Source organism: Chionomys nivalis, chromosome 5 (genome assembly GCF_950005125.1).
Source record: "Chionomys nivalis chromosome 5, mChiNiv1.1, whole genome shotgun sequence".
Taxonomy (NCBI): domain Eukaryota; kingdom Metazoa; phylum Chordata; class Mammalia; order Rodentia; family Cricetidae; genus Chionomys; species Chionomys nivalis.
Window position 1 is genome coordinate 51,748,510 of NC_080090.1, and position 17,591 is coordinate 51,766,100.

The following is a 17,591-nucleotide window of genomic DNA, read 5'->3' on the forward strand; positions in this document are numbered from 1 at the left end:
TCTGCTCCTGCAGACAAAAATAAATAAAGACCAGAGAGCAATTTGAATCCATTACCCCACACAGGTCTTTGTTTCCACTCATGGTTCTGTCTGCTGCTTTGTAGTCCTGGACAGCAAACCAGCCAGAACCTATCACTCATTCTAAAATAACACACACACACACACACACGTTGGGGGGGGGGAGGGAGAGGAAAGAGAATAAGAGTGAGAGAGTGAGGGGAGAGAGGGAGAGAGAGAGAACATGCAAAAGCAATATACACAAGATTTTCCTGAAGTTGTTGGGATGCAATTGGGCTTGTCAATTTAAGAACAGATAAAACTTAAAATCCCACATTAAATGTCCCCATTCTTAAACTACTTTAGCCTCTCTGTCAAACTACCCAATAACACCTTCTTCTCATCTATTTTCTTTTCTCCATCGTGTCTCTGGCATCCAGATTTTACTTCCCTGTGTGTTTTTGTTAATGCTGATTTTTTTAAATTATGTATGAGACCCACAAATACATTGAAAACAGTAACAACATAGGGCACGGGCAATAAAGGCCCCTCTCAAATCAAAATACTTTGTTCTGTATTTTTCTTGAGTATAAAATTTACACCATTTTCCTTGCTTGTGTTGGCTCCTCCTTGGGGAGTTCCACCTCTAAACTAAACCTTGTCAAGGTATTTTCCTAACAGTCACAGTTCCTTCCCAAAGAGTGTCTCAGGCCAGGGCTTAGGAGCAATATTAAACCACGTGATGAGGTTTGGTGGTGAGCACAGAGCCAAAATACAAGGACCTTCTTGATATTCTCAAGAGTTTGTTGGATTTGGTGCTCGAGGCACCTACATGGCACAGCTCTGCTCACAGGCTGTTGCTTTTGAGTGATCTTTGCATCCATCTCGAGCACTGCAACTCTATCTAGACTTCTGCTGAGCTGATGTTGTTATCCAAAATGAGTTTAAGTTTCCAGATGAGTATCTGTGCTGAAGGTTATATGGCATCCAGGAAGACTGAAGCAAAACAATGTAACAGTTAGTCATCTCCAAATTCATATACAAATTCAAAAATATCCTACCTACCTTCTCAGAATTTTTAAAAACAAAAGTTGATACTATGACTTAAAAATTTACATGAGTGTACAAAGCCCTATAATACCAAAACAAACTTTAAAAGGATCAAGTTAGAAGATTTAGCTTTCCTTCTTTTAAAATTATTCTTAAACAGTAGTAATAAATGGAGACCAATACTGGCCCCATGGTGATGCATGGAAATTGATCAAATTAAAATCAAGACCCCTATATGTACATCTATAATAAACAACTTATATAAAGACTGTAAAGACATCAAACGAGGAAAGAAAAACATCTTGCAGACGTTGCTGGAGATGCTAAGTATGTATATGAGATAAAAATGCAGCTTGACCTCAAACCACTCAAGAATTAAAACTGAAACTAAGTTTTTAAGAGGATAATATAGGACAATATTCTCACAATCTTGTTTTATATCAAGATACTTTAAACACACTACACACACACACATACACCCAAACACTAGCCATGAATGAGAATAATGGAAATGATTTTGTATAATTTAAAAATTCTTCTTAGTAGATGATAGTGTTAAGAAATTATGAAGTCAGGCTCTACCCCACGAGAATATTTGAAATAAACCTGACAAATGACCTACACACAGAATAGAGAAAGAATTATTTTATTCTAATGATAAAAAGGTAAAGCATTAAAAATTATCTACAATATGAACAAGCATGAAACCCAGAAAAATGTACAAATAGCTAATAAGTCTATATTTTGAAAATGCTTATCTGGGCTGGTGAGATGACTCAGGGTTTAAGGGCAGTTCTGTTGAGCTGGACAACTTGAGCCCAGTCCCTGGGACCTGCATGACAGAAGGAGAGAGCAGATTCCCAAAAGTTGTCGTTGGATCAGTACTACACAGGTGCCATGGCACACCTGCATAAATGTGCACACACACACACACACACAAACACACACCAAGTTCATCATTATCAAATCTGCTAAATCACAAATCAAAACCAAATACATGTATTCAAATATCTGAAATGTATAAGTCACAATGATCCTCGGTGAGAATTTGGGGCAATTTATTCTTACATATCCAACTGATGATACAATAGTAGAAGGGTTTTTTTTGCTATTCTTTTTTTTCCTCCTCCCCGTTTCCCATTTCCCTTCCCCTCCTCCCACACATTGCCCCCTTCCCCCACTCCTCTTCCCCTCTCCCCACTCCTCTTCCCCTCCCCTCACTCCATTCCCCCTCCCTCTCGATACTGAAGAGCAGTCCAAATTCCCTGCCCTGCTGGAAGTCCAAGGTCCTCCCACTTCTATCTAGGTCCAGGAAGGTGAGCATTCAAACAGACTAGGCTCCCACAAAGCCAGTTCATGTATTAGGATCGAAACCTACTGCCATTGTCCTTGGCTTCTCATCAGCCTTCATTGTCCGCCATGTTCAGAGAGTCCAGTTTCATCCCATGCTTATTCAGTCCCAGTCCAGCTGGCCTTGGTGAGCTCCCAATAGATCAGTTCCACTGTCACAGTGGGTGGGTGCACCCCTCGTCGTCCTGACTTCCTTGCTCATGTTCTCCCTCCTTCTGCTCCTCATTTGGACCTTAAGAACTCAGTCCGTTGCTCCAAATTGGGTCTCTGTCTCTATCTCGATCCATCGCCAGATGAAGGTTCTAAGGTGATATGCAAGATATTCATCAGTATGGCTATAGGATAGGGTCATTTCAGGTTCCCTCTCCTCAGTTGCCCAAGGTACCAGCTGGGGACATCTCCCTGGACACCTGCAAGCCCCTCTACTATGTTCATAGCAGCGTTGTTTGTAATAGCCAGAACCTGGATAGAATTATTTTTGAAAGCCACTCAGAAGTCTCTTATTGGAGTGACTATATGCCAAAGTGACTTTGTAATGTGTCAGCCTGACCAAGGCGAACTTCACTTCTTCAAATTGCTCTCCTGGTAGGTCACCAGTTAGAGCAGACACAAGAAAGATACTTGTGAGAGATGAGTGGGAACATCAAGCACCACCATTTTTTTCAACCCACACATCTTTCGTCTGCTGATTTCATTCCTATGGCTTGAGGTGATGTCTGGACCTGCAGTTCCTCCATCCTCCTCTCTCTATCTCCTAACTTTCCCATCACAGAAAGAGACCATAAGAACTGACGCCAGTCAGTCCTGCCCCCAATATGGGTGCTAGCTTGTTCTTTTTCTCTCTTATTTTATATCTGCTTTTCTTCCCCAAATGTCTTCTCTGTGGATGTCAAGCTCCTGCATCAAACATGACTGTTGGAGGCATTCAGAGACTGCAGGCAATTTCTATTGCATATTGTGCAATTCGTTTTTTCTCGTAATTGCTTCTAAAATATTGTGAAGGTCCAAAAATGTGAGCTTATTTCCACCTTATCTGAAGGTTACCGAGTTTTAGCTTGCTCAAAGTTTTTGCCTGAATTCCTCTTCCTTCTCACTCTTCCTTCCTGGAAGTTCTGTATATATCTCCTCCCTTGTTATTGGCTGTTCAGCATTTACCAGACTAATCGGGTGCATTAGGCAGGCAGGCGAGGTAAAACAGAACACACCTTTACACAGTTAAACAAATACAACAACTCTGTACAAAGTTAAACAAATGCAACACATTTTTGCATAGTTAAACAAAGATTCCACAACAGTCAAAAATGCTGGTTGTCAAAGGAGAAAATTGGCAATTATTTTAAAAAGTCCAATAAGAGACTTCTGAGTGGCTTTCAAAAATACTTCTACTATTATGTCATTGCTCCTCTCCCACATATCCTACCTGATTATAGTTAAATATAACAATTTAGCAGAATCAGGTAAATGATATGCTAATTTCTTTGCAAGGAAACCTAACTTGCCTTCATAGTGACTTAAAGTCAGGAACTCAGAACAAGCCCAAAAGTGTTTTGGTCAGATGCCTGAACCAAAGAAATCCTTTGTGTTCATTGCTAGTTATATTGAGAACACCTGGCACGGAGAACAAGGTATGATTATGGAATATTAATGGCTGATGAGCACAACAGTCAGTGTTGTATGGGTAGGAGACTGAGGTAGTCCAGCCATGGAATTCAGTGTGACTGTTGGCACTAATGACAAGGGCCAACACTGTGGATCAGGTGATGGGAGAGCTCCATGGAATGGCGGTAGAGATCCGCTGCTCTGCCAGAGTGGGGCCTGGCAGTAAATAAGCTGTAGACTAGGAATCATTCTTTCTGCTCCTTTCTGCTTATGGAATTTACATAGAGAGATTACTTATGCTTCTGAATTTCTTCAAGTTGAGTGGGGAAAATAATACTTATTCTTCCTGTCTTACAAGATCAGTTGACTGGCACTTGCATGAGACTTCCTTCGACTGACTCCCTAAACAAATAGACTTTAACCATGTAATCCGTCCCACTTGAGTCCTGACCATTTCTTTGGAGCATACTATCACATAAGTCCTGGGGGGGGGGGATCTGTCTAGAGACAGTTAAAGAAACACTGTGACCTTGGTGAGTTATTAAACCTCTTTTACCGTTTCAAAAGGGAATGGTAATACTACCGCATCTCTGTTCCTTGAAGCTCCTATGACAATAGGCAGCAAACACAAGTAAAAAAGCTCCCATATAGTATAAACAATGATTTTATTCTTATTAATATTGTTACATTAGAGTGACTGCGTGGAGTGAAATCTTTGGAGGAGGTGTGGTCAGTATCTCTCCAATACATAAGAGGCCTGTGGCTGTGTCTTTAAAGAATGTATGGGAAAGGAAAAAGAGAGATCCTGTACCCAGTGGGAAGGACTAACACTCGGAGTGAGGAGAGTGGGCGTGGTCGTCTGCACTCCAGTTCCTGTCTACTCCTATAGGTGGGAAGTAAACAGTAGTGGCAGCGTGATGTTGGAAACACATTGAAATTCACTCACAGGGCAGACTGCACAAAGAGGTCACCTGAAGGCTCCCTTCTCTAGAATCCCTGCCCTGTGAACTTCAGCATGTCATTTATCTCTTCAGTTTGTCATTCCATTTGTACATGGATCTTCTCAACACTCCCAGTTCCCCAGGGAGCAGAGACTGCGATTTCTTCATGGCTGTATCCCTAGCTAGCATAGAGACTGCAACACGGTAAGGACCCAGTTCATGCACACATAGGGGGTAACTGCAAATAACTGAGTTTAGGGCAAAGGTTTAAAATGCAGAAAAGCCCAAAGCCCTGGGATTTGCTCCTCTAAGACCTAGAATCAAATTGGGACCATTGTGTTTATTCTTCTAGACGGCCATTCCCTACAAGGATTTTTTTCTTTTCTTTCTTTCTTTTTTTCTCTTCTTTTTTTTTGGCTTAATGTGTCTTGTTCCAATGATCACTCGTGATCTAGAAAATTGAGCCATTTTTTTCCCAGAGCTTAGGAATGTGTTTTCCTACAGCTGCTGATTGATTACCACTACCCCAGTTATACAAACATGGTGTCTGGGCAAAGTCAGAATGTAGTTGGGAGAAACACGGCGTTGGACTAGTACACTTAGGAGGAGAACAAGAGCATATTTGACATGACAGCTCTCATGGAAAATCTCTGTAACACCTTGGAGCTCTTAGTATAGCCCTTGTCTCCTTATGCTCAGAGAATAAGTGAGTTCCTAGAAGTCCCAGAGGTGGCACTCTGTAAGGATGGGTGAGAATGGTCTTCTACAGAGGACTGGGGTACTAACCAAGAAGAGTTGTTCCAGTGGGAGAAGCAGAAGAGGCCGTCTAAACACAGAGCTCTATGCCACCGCATACCTAAAAAAACCTAAACTTCCCTCATTGCCTGTTTTGAAGTTTAAAGGAGAGAGAAATCAAAGGAGAGAGAGAGAGAGAGAGAACACTTTGGGTTTGTTGCTCTTCTCCAACCGTGGGTCTGGGGTCACTTCTTTGAGTCTTAGTTCCTCGTGAGAAAAATGGAGTAAAAATCCTTATGCAGTTTACTTTGTGGGATCTGGAGAAGTTACTGGAAGTTTGGAGAGATGACTGGCTCCCCCAGCAAAGCATCTGAGTTCTATACTACAGCTTCAGGGCATCTGACACCCACTGAACTATCTCCCCAGATCCAGTAAGAAATGTTTTCATTATTTAAACATTTCAATTGCATTTATTTGATGGTGATGGATATGCCAAGCTACACCTGTGAAGGTCAGAGGATACTTTTCAGGAATTGGGCCTCTCCTTCCACCATGTGGATTCCAGGGACAAGGCTCAGGTTGTCAGATTTAGTCTCAAATGTTTTTCTCCATGGAGCATTCTTGGTGGTACCCTAAATGAGAAAGACTTTTAAAGAAAAAAGCTATATCAACTATTGTATACTTATACCCATGTCTATAACGGATCACCAATACATAGTTACCACTCAGACATCATTCAGGAGCTGCCAGTCTGTATAACCAGGCCAATACTGTAAATATTAAATTTATTGACAGCAATGTATAGAATCTGACATGAGAAAATGAGCTTCGAAGCTGGGCAAGGAGCATGCAACCCCAGCACTGATGAAGTGGTATCATCATCATCTACTTCGAAGCTGGGCATGGCCAGTTTGAGAACAGCCTGAGCTATAGAGCAAGAATCTGCCTCAAAAAGAGAAACAAAAGAGAAGTAGGGAAGAAAAGAGAGAGAGAGAAAGATACTGAGACAGAAATAGAAAGAACACTCTGGCCACAGGGCCCAGCCCCCATTTCTCTTGTGCATCCATGTTAATTCTGCCGGTATTACCAATGTGGCTTTGCACAATCTTTAAATTTCTAAGCTTCAGACTATCATATATGTAAAGTAAACATTTGGAATACTATCCACTCACTTCATCAAGTTTTAGTAGTGACCAAGTAAATTAAAGTCAGGAAAAATTGCACGGTCAGTAGTTAGGATATAGTCATAGGATAGTTAGAGCTGAAGAGTCAAGGCATCTCCAGCAGACATCTGGTAGACCAGGTAACTGCTTGCAGCTCTATGTAATGAACAAAACACAGCTTCAGGCTTCTTGTAGCTTGCTGTTAGGAACCAGTAGTAAGACGGAAATGATGACCTCTTGTATTTGCTCTTTCTCCTAGAAATAACTAATGAAGTACCTCTTTCTCTGACTGGGCCTTAATGATTTACGCCAGAAAGATGGTACCTTAGTTAGCTTTAACTGTTAACTTGACACAACCTAGAATCCCCTGAGAAGGTAGTCTCAATTGAGAAACCACCCAGATCAGATTGGCTCACAGACATGTCTGTGGGCGGTTGTCTTGATTGTTAATTGACATAGGAGGGCCCAGCGCACTGTAGACAGCACCATTTCCTGTGTGTGTGGTCCTTGGCTATAGAAGGAATCTAACTATGTTTGAGTCTATGGATGAGCCGATGAGCAATGGTGTCCTGTGGTTTCTGCTTCAAGAACTGCTTGAGCTTCTGCCCTGATTTCCCTCAAAACTGAACCATGACCCAGAAGTTTAAGACAAACAAGCCTGTTCTTCCCCTTGGTTGCTTTTGGTTACCGCGTTTGTCACAGTAAATGAAAGAAGATGAGAATAGAAAACGAGAGAAACAAACTGGCCCAATTAGGGAGCCCAGAGGCAGTTCTGTTTCACAGGTTACAAACCTCTTGTATCACTAACGTCATTTACTTCGGATCACTTCTCTGTGCTACAGAATACAAAAGGGTAAAATGATTCAGCTCAGGGATTATTTGTGCTGTCTTGGGTTTTGCAGAGTAAGAATACAGCCCCCAGCTCAAATCATGTGAGTCCAAGCGACAGGAGACTGAGTCAATCAGACAGAGACGACAGTATGGCCAGAAAAGCCATTCTCCCAGCCTTCTGATGCCTGCACTTACAGTTCAAAGGGACACGGTTTTGTTTTTGTTTTTGTTTTTATCAGTCCCTGCCTTCTGGATCTTTGAGGTCTCCTTTCAGTCCGTTGCATGGTTTGAGGGGTTAGGATCTAAACAAATGTTTTCATTTGGATTTCAACTACCTTGTCTACTAATTTAGAAAAGATGCCAGTGTCAGAGCCCAGGGAATGCAATGCAGACATCTTGAAGGAAACAGAGTAGGGACTGGCCCCACGGATTCCATGGTTACTGATGATCCGCAGTCTCCCTTCTTGTTTGGTAGCAGCATTTGCTGCTCCTCTCTGAGTCAGTATTTCTCACCTGGGATGTCTGTGCATGAGGCCATTGTTTCCTGAGGGTAGAAGCCATACTAATCCTAATATTCTTTATTCATCCCTCTTCCTAGGAATTTAGGAGGAGATGGTATCTGAATATTTTTCTGCATGCTTTTTTCATAAATTAAAACCTTCATTTTGCTAACATCCCTCCAAGAGGATTTCCTGACTGTTCTGGAAGGATGTCATCCTTGGTGCTTAGCTATGGTCTGGATGGGATTAAGACAGTGTCTCTGGAGAAGGTGACATTTGTTTGCCAAATTCTCCAGAAATGTCTCTGTGTGAATTGGGTGAAGTCAGTGGAACAAAACGAAAGGCCTTGACTAGGAGACAGACTGGCATGGCGGGAGCTTTAAGAGCTTTAGGTAGCAGGTTGACTTGCCAGCTTGGAGAACCATGTGTGACGGCTGAAGACTTCGGATAGTCACTGAAGTGACAGCAGTCAAATTTTTAGTTAGAATAACCTGTTCAGTGTCCAAGTGATCTCTGAGAGAATCCATGGGAGACTATCTGTAATGCCAGTGTACATTGCTTTAAAAGATCTAAAATGGCAGGCAGTCAATACCTAGGGACTTTTGAAGTGAGTTTGTATTTTGCTTTTAACAACAATGCCTAGGTTTTTACTTATCTCTTTTTGAGACAGGGTCTCATATAGGGCAGATTGGACTTAGATTTGCTTCTTGAGGATGATCTTAAACTTCTAGTCCTCCTGACTCTACCCCTGAATTCTGGAATTCCAGGCATGTACCACCAAGCCCAGTATATGCTGTCCTGGGGTTTGAATCAAGAACTTTGTGCATTCCAGGAATGCATTCTTCCCACTGAGCTATACCTGCAGCCCCTGAGAGAGTTTTAAATGCATGGGTATGTGAGGTGTCATTCAGTCAGTGAGCAGGGAAGCTGCCCAATGGGTCCGCATGCTCCACTCTGTCAGATCCTCTGTCTTTTGTGTCTGGTGTCTAAGGAAAGCTACAGAAAATGGGTAGCTAACCAAAGTTCAAAACAGTCTGATCCAATATTCTTGGTTGTTTTCTCCCTTGTCTTAAAATGTGCTATTCTTCCTGTGAGAATTTGTGCATAATGGAGAACTCTGAGTGATGGACAGTGGATTACAAATGGCAGCTTGAGACCTATAGGTGGTAAATAGCATGAGAACATATCCAATTCTTCATCTTCAGAGAGCGAAGTAAAACACAGTAATGATTAGAGGAATAGCATAAAAGAGCGTTTTCTGCCCTGGGATTTGTCACCTGGCACTGTGTAATAATGGGGCCATGTGCAGAATGTATGGATTACCAACATTAGTCAGGACAAGGGAATAGGTACGAAAATGTTAAACTGGATCTGAGTAAGATGGCTACATAGCTCCTCTACTTGATGAGTATGATTATTATTAAGCAATTAAACAAGATTAAAGCCTCAAAGATTCTGAATGTGTGCTGTATTAATCACTCACTGCTATAAGCTTTCATTTAGTGTCCCGGATATCTCCCCAGTGGGGAAAGTCAACCTTTTCGGTTCCAAGATGGTTTCCTGGGGCTACAAAAAGTTCTTCTTTGGCTATTAAGTCCTCTCCTTAGCCACCGTACTTACTTAGAAAAAGTGTCTTTAATACCAGAAGTAGCTTTTAAATCATTCACCATCAAGCTTTGTACTAAGAGAATGTTGAATGGATGGTAGAATGCGGGTAGAATAGAGAGACTCGATGCTCGAGAGCCTCTACACCAAGACTTTATATCCCAAACCTGCCTAGAGTTCCCTAGCTCTGAGGCTTGGATACTTGGATGCTCCAGCCTGACCTCTCCACTCCCTGCTCTCTGGCACCCACAAGTTCCATGGAAAATGCACCCTCTGTAGTTGTTCTTGTCTCTACTCAATTTCCTGTAGGATCTTAAGATGAATGTCTTTGTCCTGCCTCATTGTGAGCCCCGAAAAACCTCTCTGCAAACCCACAGGAAGACAGCGAGATGCACTTTGGTCATCCTTCACACTGGGCTGTCCCTCTGTGTTTCCCAGCCAGTGGGCTGATTTTACAGGGCCGACCAGTGCTTTCTTCTTTGCTCTTCCCTCTTTCTGCTTTATTCTCCTTCTCCATGTGTCCCTGTGCTCCAAATTTGCTAAGTTCCCAGGAAGTGAAGGAAATGCCTAGTAGGGGACTCAGTTTGGGGAGTGAAAGTCACTCCTACAAATGAACTAGCCACCTATGTGATTCTTAAACCACCACTTGTATAACAGCATCGTTTGGCAAATTCCTAGAAAGGGGTGCTTACTAGTTTATTAATTGGTTTGCTAAGGGATATCTACTGCTCTTCAGGAATAGTCAAATTCTTCTTGTCGAAAAGGATTTTACACAGAGAACACAATCAGTTCAGTGAAGTCCATAAATGGGATAAAATAAAAACTTTTTTTTTTATTAAGTTCACCTAATGCATTTGAAATGAAAACCCGCTTAAAGTTCAGTTTATACAGTTAAGGGTGGTGGTGGTGGGAGTATGAGAAAGAGAAAAATATTTCCATACATTTGGTTCTGCCTTTCAAAAGGTATCATCTATACAGGAGATAGTGTGTGTGTGTGTGTGTGTGTGTGTGTACGCATTTGAGTCTGTTTATACAAACAGTCCTGTTCTAACAGACAAACATAAGACACAGCCTCCTCAGTTACTCTCGGAAGGATAGTCTCTTTTTCCTGATTTGATTTAAATATCAATCTCAATCCAGAACTATATCAAACTCAGACAGAAGCCCAGCTTATGGGTCAGGTCTGAGGCTAATCGTAGGCTTCCTTCAAGAACAAGAAGCGAATCCTTCTGTGCACTGACCACAATTTAGTCCCGACACTTTCCTACATCCCAGACCCACTTTCGGCTGTGGCTGTGCTCAGAAGCACGAGACACAAGCACTCCGGGGCTCACACACTAAGTTTCCTACTTTCTCAGGCAATTTGCTCAAGGGAAACTGGGAAGGGAGGGAGGAGGCGGGACGTGGGAAGGATGCTAAATAAGTGTCACACATTCTTTTCCTCCAGAGGTCATCCCACTTCTTCTAATTTCTCAGATTTAAAAAAATGTATTTTCTTCTCATTGCCATGGAAACTGCTGTTAACACAGAAAGGGTTATTTTTTTTTTCTCCAGAAAGTTTCTAGGCCAATCTTAATACATTTGGCCTCTCCTTTGGAGCCAGAATACTTACCGCCCATTTATTGCCTTAAATGTTAGAATAATGTGTATATATATATATATATATATGTCTTTAAATTTGAAATTATATAGAGATACAGCAGATATATGGATATATGATGCTGCTGTTGACTGCAGAAGCATGCTTTCCTGCATTCTTTCATAGCCCCAGGGCACTGCCCTTGAGGTGTCCCCCACCACCACACCTCACCCTCCTTCGACAAACTTAGCCACTCACACAGTTTGTAATAGTCAGTTGAGGTCTCCCAAACAGGAGCCACCTGGATGAGTGTGAAACTCTTTGGGCATTTTTAGACATTTTGATATTTCAATTAATATGAAGAAGATATTTAAAGTCAGAGATTTTTTTTCCAAGCAGCTCAATCAGATTCTTGGGTACTAGCATTTCTAACTGGGAGAGGCAAAGGCTGACCTTTTCCCTCTTGGTTTGGAGGTGTAAGGGCTGAATTGAAATGGACTGTGCTCAGACTGGCTTTGTAAAGTCTACTCTATGCATCGTAGCTCCTCTCTTCTTTAGAATGTATAAAGGAACGCTAGGAACGAGAGGCCAGTATGGGAAAATCGAGTGATGGCTGCCTTTTAAACAGCATCCTGCCTTTTACTGACTGAATTCAGAAATCGTTAGAAGATGAGAATTAAAACAATAAACAAGACCAGTCAAATGCCCTTGAAAGGGGACCCTGGCATATGTTTTTCTTTTCAGCCTGGTTCAAAGAGCAATCTAACACCTGTTCTTTTCACAGACGGCTTTATGGTAAGCAGGATATTTTTCTGTGACTCAGGCTGACAGAAACTTGGTGGACAGATCTTCATTACAAAGCAGTCAGAAAGAAGAGACGCAAAGGCCCTTAGTAGCCCACAAATCCACATCTGAACCAACATGAGCGAAAGAATTGGCAACTGTCTAGGGGTTGCCTTTTTTGGGTATCTTGGAGCAAAGCTGCTATGGGAAAATGTGCAGGTGTTTGGGGGATGCTGTGTTACTACAGAGGATAGAAGTCAATGCACAGGGCGATATTTGAAGCCTGATAATCTGACAATTGACCAGCTGACTACTTGATTAGCCCCTTATAAAACCTGGAGTGCACAAAGCAGGGCAGCGAATGCTTCTCCATCAGGGCACTAGATTCTTTTCTGGGCTAGGTCAAAACTTCTTGGGGAAGGTTCCACCAGGTTCTTCATGGTGATGTCCTTAGTAAAATGATCGAAGTTCACCTGTGGGCCAGGAAACAGGGTCACTGAGTCAGTGTAGGTTTCAGGATTGGATGAGGGGCCAGAGCGGCAAAATTCTCACCAGCAAGACACAGGACAGAAGGGATGTCATGAAAAGGAAGAAAGACCACTGCTGTTTCGGAAGCAGTGAAGTAAGGAAGCTGATGCTGCAGCAAGCACGTGACTCGGATTCAGAGGCAACTGGCATTAGACACCTACTAGGTGGCCTCCACCTGTAGCCAATTTATGCATATGCTATTTCATCCTTCAATAACTTAAGAATATATATATATATATATATATATATATATATATATATATATATATATACAAGTTAAGTGGTTCAAGATCATATCTCTAGTAAGAGGTGTTTGGGTATTTCTTTCTTTCTTTCTTTCTTTTTTTATTTTTTTTGGTTTTTCAAGACAGGGTTTCTCTGTGTAACAGCCCTATCTGTCCTAGAACTCACTCCTGTAGACCAGGCTAGCCTTGAACTCACAGAGATCCACCTGCCTCTGTCTCCCCAGTGCTGGGATTAAAGGTGTGCACTGCTACGGCCTGGCTCTGCTAAGTGCTTTTAGCAAACAGATTTGAATGCAAGTGAATTAATACTTGATTTCACAGACTTTCTACCCATTAGGCACCCTGCCTTCTGATGACAGTGAAGAAGAATCAGTGACCAAGGACTCTTGGCAAAGCTTTAGAACCAGTCTTCCCTGGAAACAAACCAGGAAGCAGCAGTTCTGACCAGATAACAATCACAGCGATGAACCAGTGCTTTATCTACAGAGTGGTTAGTTTGTGCTGGGGGATTGAATCTGGGACTTGCTGCATACACACTAACCAAGTGATTTTCCAACTGACTAATGTCTCCACACCCACATCCATCTCTTGAAAGGACCAGATAAGGATGTTACACAGCCAAAGGAATAAGTATTTCATGTTGTCTCTATAAGATTTGTTACATATGCATAAGAAGAGAGATGACAGGAATCTTTCCCTTTACAAATCATCTATAATAGCTCACTTAGTCACCGATGTGCTGGACTTCAAACCTTGATGACAATTCAGTGTCCACATTGGATTCAAGAGAACCATGGACTAGAGGAACTGACTAGATGGACAGGTCTGGCTGTGGCCATTTTGAATTTTTCAATAAGCTTTTTGGTTTGGTTTCATCAATAGCAAAGATAAGAGTAGACAGACTTCCCAAAGCTTCCTTGAAACCTGAGCATATCTGGTCTTCATCAATCAATTAGTGGTATATTGACTTTAAATACCTGTTACCTTGTTTTATTTTGGTTCCATGAATAGTAGGTCCTGCTGTCTCAATAAAGGACGAATGTCAAAGGCTAGAAACAGGGGACTCACTGGCATCAATTAGTTGGAACATTCATGCACTTTTTTCCGCATCTATTGTTTGTTTAATTTAATTCTTTCTTTTTTTTTTGGATTTTTTCGAGACAGGGTTTCTCCGTGGCTTTTTGGTTCCTGTCCTGGAACTAGCTCTTCTAGACCAGGCTGGCCTGGCCTCGAACTCACAGAGATCCGCCTGCCTCTGCCTCCCGAGTGCTGGGATTAAAGGTGTACGCCACCACCGCCCGGCTTTAATTTAATTCTTATAATTTTACAAAACAGTTGCAGTCAGTCATTCCAAATAGAATAAAATAGTCCCCACATTTTATCCCAAATCTTACATTGAGTTCCTTCGTCCTTAAGGTTGGTTGTACGGTACTGAAGAGCCATTGCTGCACAGTGGTCTGTACAGCATTTAGGTCAGACGTGCTTGACGCTATCACACTGCCCTTGTATTCAGTAGCTACATACTGGCACTCTAATCACAAGCACAGGTAGCCTTCAGCTCCCAATGCTGTGCCGGCAGCTCATGAAGTTGTGCCTGGGAATGTGTTGATCTGGCTTTTAAATAGATTCACTCAGCCACCTACCCACCAGTACCAACCTCTTTAGGGGCCTCTGTCTGGATGAATTCTTCATAAATTTGCTTTGCCTTCTCCACCATTTTGACCAGGGATTTGATCTTCTTGTAATTCTCACAGGCACCCAGAACTCAAGGTTTTTCTACCTGAACTCAGATTTCAGGAAACCTTTGAAGCTGGCAAGTCCATTTAGGAAGTGAAAAGTCAGTAGGGGGATTTCATTAATTGATTTGACAAACTACATCTAGCTAAAAACCCCAATTTTACTTCCAGTACATTCTGTCGTTGATGTAAAAAAATCTTATAAATTGAAACTCATTTAATTTTTATTATACACACAAAGAGCAGAAGCTATAAGTGTCCTGGTTTATAAATGAGGTCACAGAAGTCAAGCAACTGCTCCAGAACGCCCAGCAAGTACGAGCAGGGTTGGAACTTAAACCAGGTTCTGATTCTGTAGCTGCGCACATTTGTCTGTTATTCTAAACTACTTCTCAAAAGATGTGTGATTCGGTTTCTTGGAACAGAAACCTTCCATTAGGAGCTTCCTATTCTCACCGCACTTGAACTAATAGACAAACATAAGGTGGGACAAAGATGCTAGAGATGACATGGGAAGGCTCTATCATGCTGTCCCCTGAGCTGACTTTTAGTTCATCTGCCTTTACCCCTTCATCCGCATGGAGGCAGGCTGGGATGCCTGACGCAGAGGCAGCAGAGATCTCTGCTTGTTATCCACTCTGACATCGGACAGAGGCCTTTGCCTCACTGTCTTTTACACAAGCGAATGCATTCAGGTGGCAAATGTCCATGACACTGAGGTTTTGCAGTCAATACTGATGACATTTAGGACACACATCAATTCCGAAGAAAACCTTTATTGTTAGTAGTGAAAGCAGAATGAAGAGCCTCATGCATACTACACAAGCACTCTACCACAAATCTATATTTCGAGCCCCCCCCCCCAAAAATTTAAAACTCGGTTTGTCACAATAAGTAATATTTATAATGAACGACTGCCTCTTTTTCCTCTTTTTACTGGTGACTTTTGAGTGAATGCAATACATCACTTTGGTAAATCAAATAGGCTTGGTTCCGTAGAAGAGTTTAGAGATTCCACAGAAAGTAGAAAGAAAAAACAATGAAGACTCATTGATCATCTGTGCAACAGAAGCCTTTGGAGCATAGCAACAGAGTCCCAGAAGGAGCCTAAGTTCAGTTCAGGCAGAAGGAAGGTGAAATAGAAATGTACAGATTAACATCTGGATGACGAGGCCAGGTGAAGTTGTCACATACAGGTCATTACTGTGACCACCAGTTAAGCTTATGTCAGTGTATAGAAGCTATCGAATGTAACAGAGCGACTGTGAGTCTGTAGAGGGCTGTACGTGCTATCTGTGTACATGTGATAATCATGGGCTCTATGCTTTCCTGTTTCCTCCCCATCCTTCAGTTCTAATCTCTCAGGTGGTGGATGGAGAGAGCTCATGAAGAGAACTTAACAAGGTAGTGGAGATGAATAATTAAGAAAACTAAATCTAAACTTATTTGTAGATTTAGAATGGGCATGTGTACATGTGCATATGCACACTACACATAAAACTATTTCAACCAAAACCTAGCAGTGGTCTTAGCATTTGGTTCACAGCAGGAAGTGAACTGGTGAACCAGCTTTCCATCATGGAGACCTGTGTCCTGAATACTGACTTCATCGCTCTGGTGAATTCCACAATACTATTGTAAGGTTTTCTTGTCAAAACAAAATAGCTTTATGCCCCATTGGGCCGGGAGTCATTTAAAGCAACCCCTTCTCCCATCTAGCTTCTCAGTATCTAGGGATTCTCTTGGCAGACTCGTCCGCAGTCACTCCTCGTCAGCTCTCTGCACTCTGGTTTTCTACTGCTCTCTTCCTCAGAGGCTTTTCTGTTGAATTCCTGTCACCCCTGGACACCTTTTTTTGAGTCAGAATTTTTCTGATTCCAGGCCAAATAGCTCTGTTTTATAAAGTACACATATCTTCCTTACCCCATTTCTTTTACCTGGGGGCTTCACAGCACAGAACTCTAGAATACAACCCTAAGAAGGCACTCCAGGGCCTGTATGAGCCAGCACAGAGCCTCAAATTACTTCTCAGCATGCCCAGGCATCCACTAACCAGGATTCTGATTAGTGGGATGCCTGTGTATGCATCTGGTGATTGGCCATAAGCATTCTGTGGGTATGGTACACATACATCATATGGCACCAATACATTATAATTCAGAGCTGGCCCTAATGAGAGATAGCAATTTTTGACATTAGGGAAATTAAAGGAACAGCCTTTTATAAAAGGGGAACCACCATAAAACCCCTTTGAGGATAGTAGGAGCATTAAACAAATCCAAGACTCTAAATCAGATTGTTATAAAATATTGAAAATGAGATTAGTATAAATACTTCAGCAGAGATGAATTGGGAGAAGACATTGAAATAGCATTGGTAATTTATAAAAACTATGACATGATTCATTGGTTCAAAACTCAGACTTCAGACCCTAGATTGCTTAGTGGTGAGTCTTGACACTTTTATTATGAAAGGACATTTAGCCTCATGGAGCCTCTGTTGCTTTGTATGTCAAATGCAAACAATAATTAAAGCTGGATGACAGGACTGTGGTACAGGACTGAATAGCTCGCGCGTGGCTTTTATATGGTGGCAAGCATAATGTCATGAAGTTCAGCACACACTGGCTTTCTTCATCGTCATTTGTGCCAAATTCAACACTACTACTTGTTACCATTACAAGTCCAACCCAAATGTTGCCTCCTCCGAGACATCACCTTTTTTCCCACTGTCACCTACTCACCCTTGAGGATTTCTGTCAATGGGGGAGAGACATCGCTTTCACCCCCTCCCCTGTCTCCCCACCCCAATTGGAATTACCTGCTGTTCAGTGATCTTTTTCATGAGACTGTTATTTATTTTAGCTCTTCTTATCTGCACTTCCCCTTCCCTATCCCTCTCCTCAAATATATGCACCCAATTCTTAATAGTGGATCTCAGTGAACTATG

At 42.0% G+C, this 17,591-nt stretch overlaps 1 pseudogene; it reads right to left on the reverse strand.

Moving 5' to 3' along the window:
* Window positions 1-12,443: 12,443 nt before the first annotated feature.
* LOC130874127 (regulator of G-protein signaling 5-like) overlaps window positions 12,444-17,591 on the reverse strand; it is a 33,016-nt pseudogene continuing 27,868 nt past the window's right edge.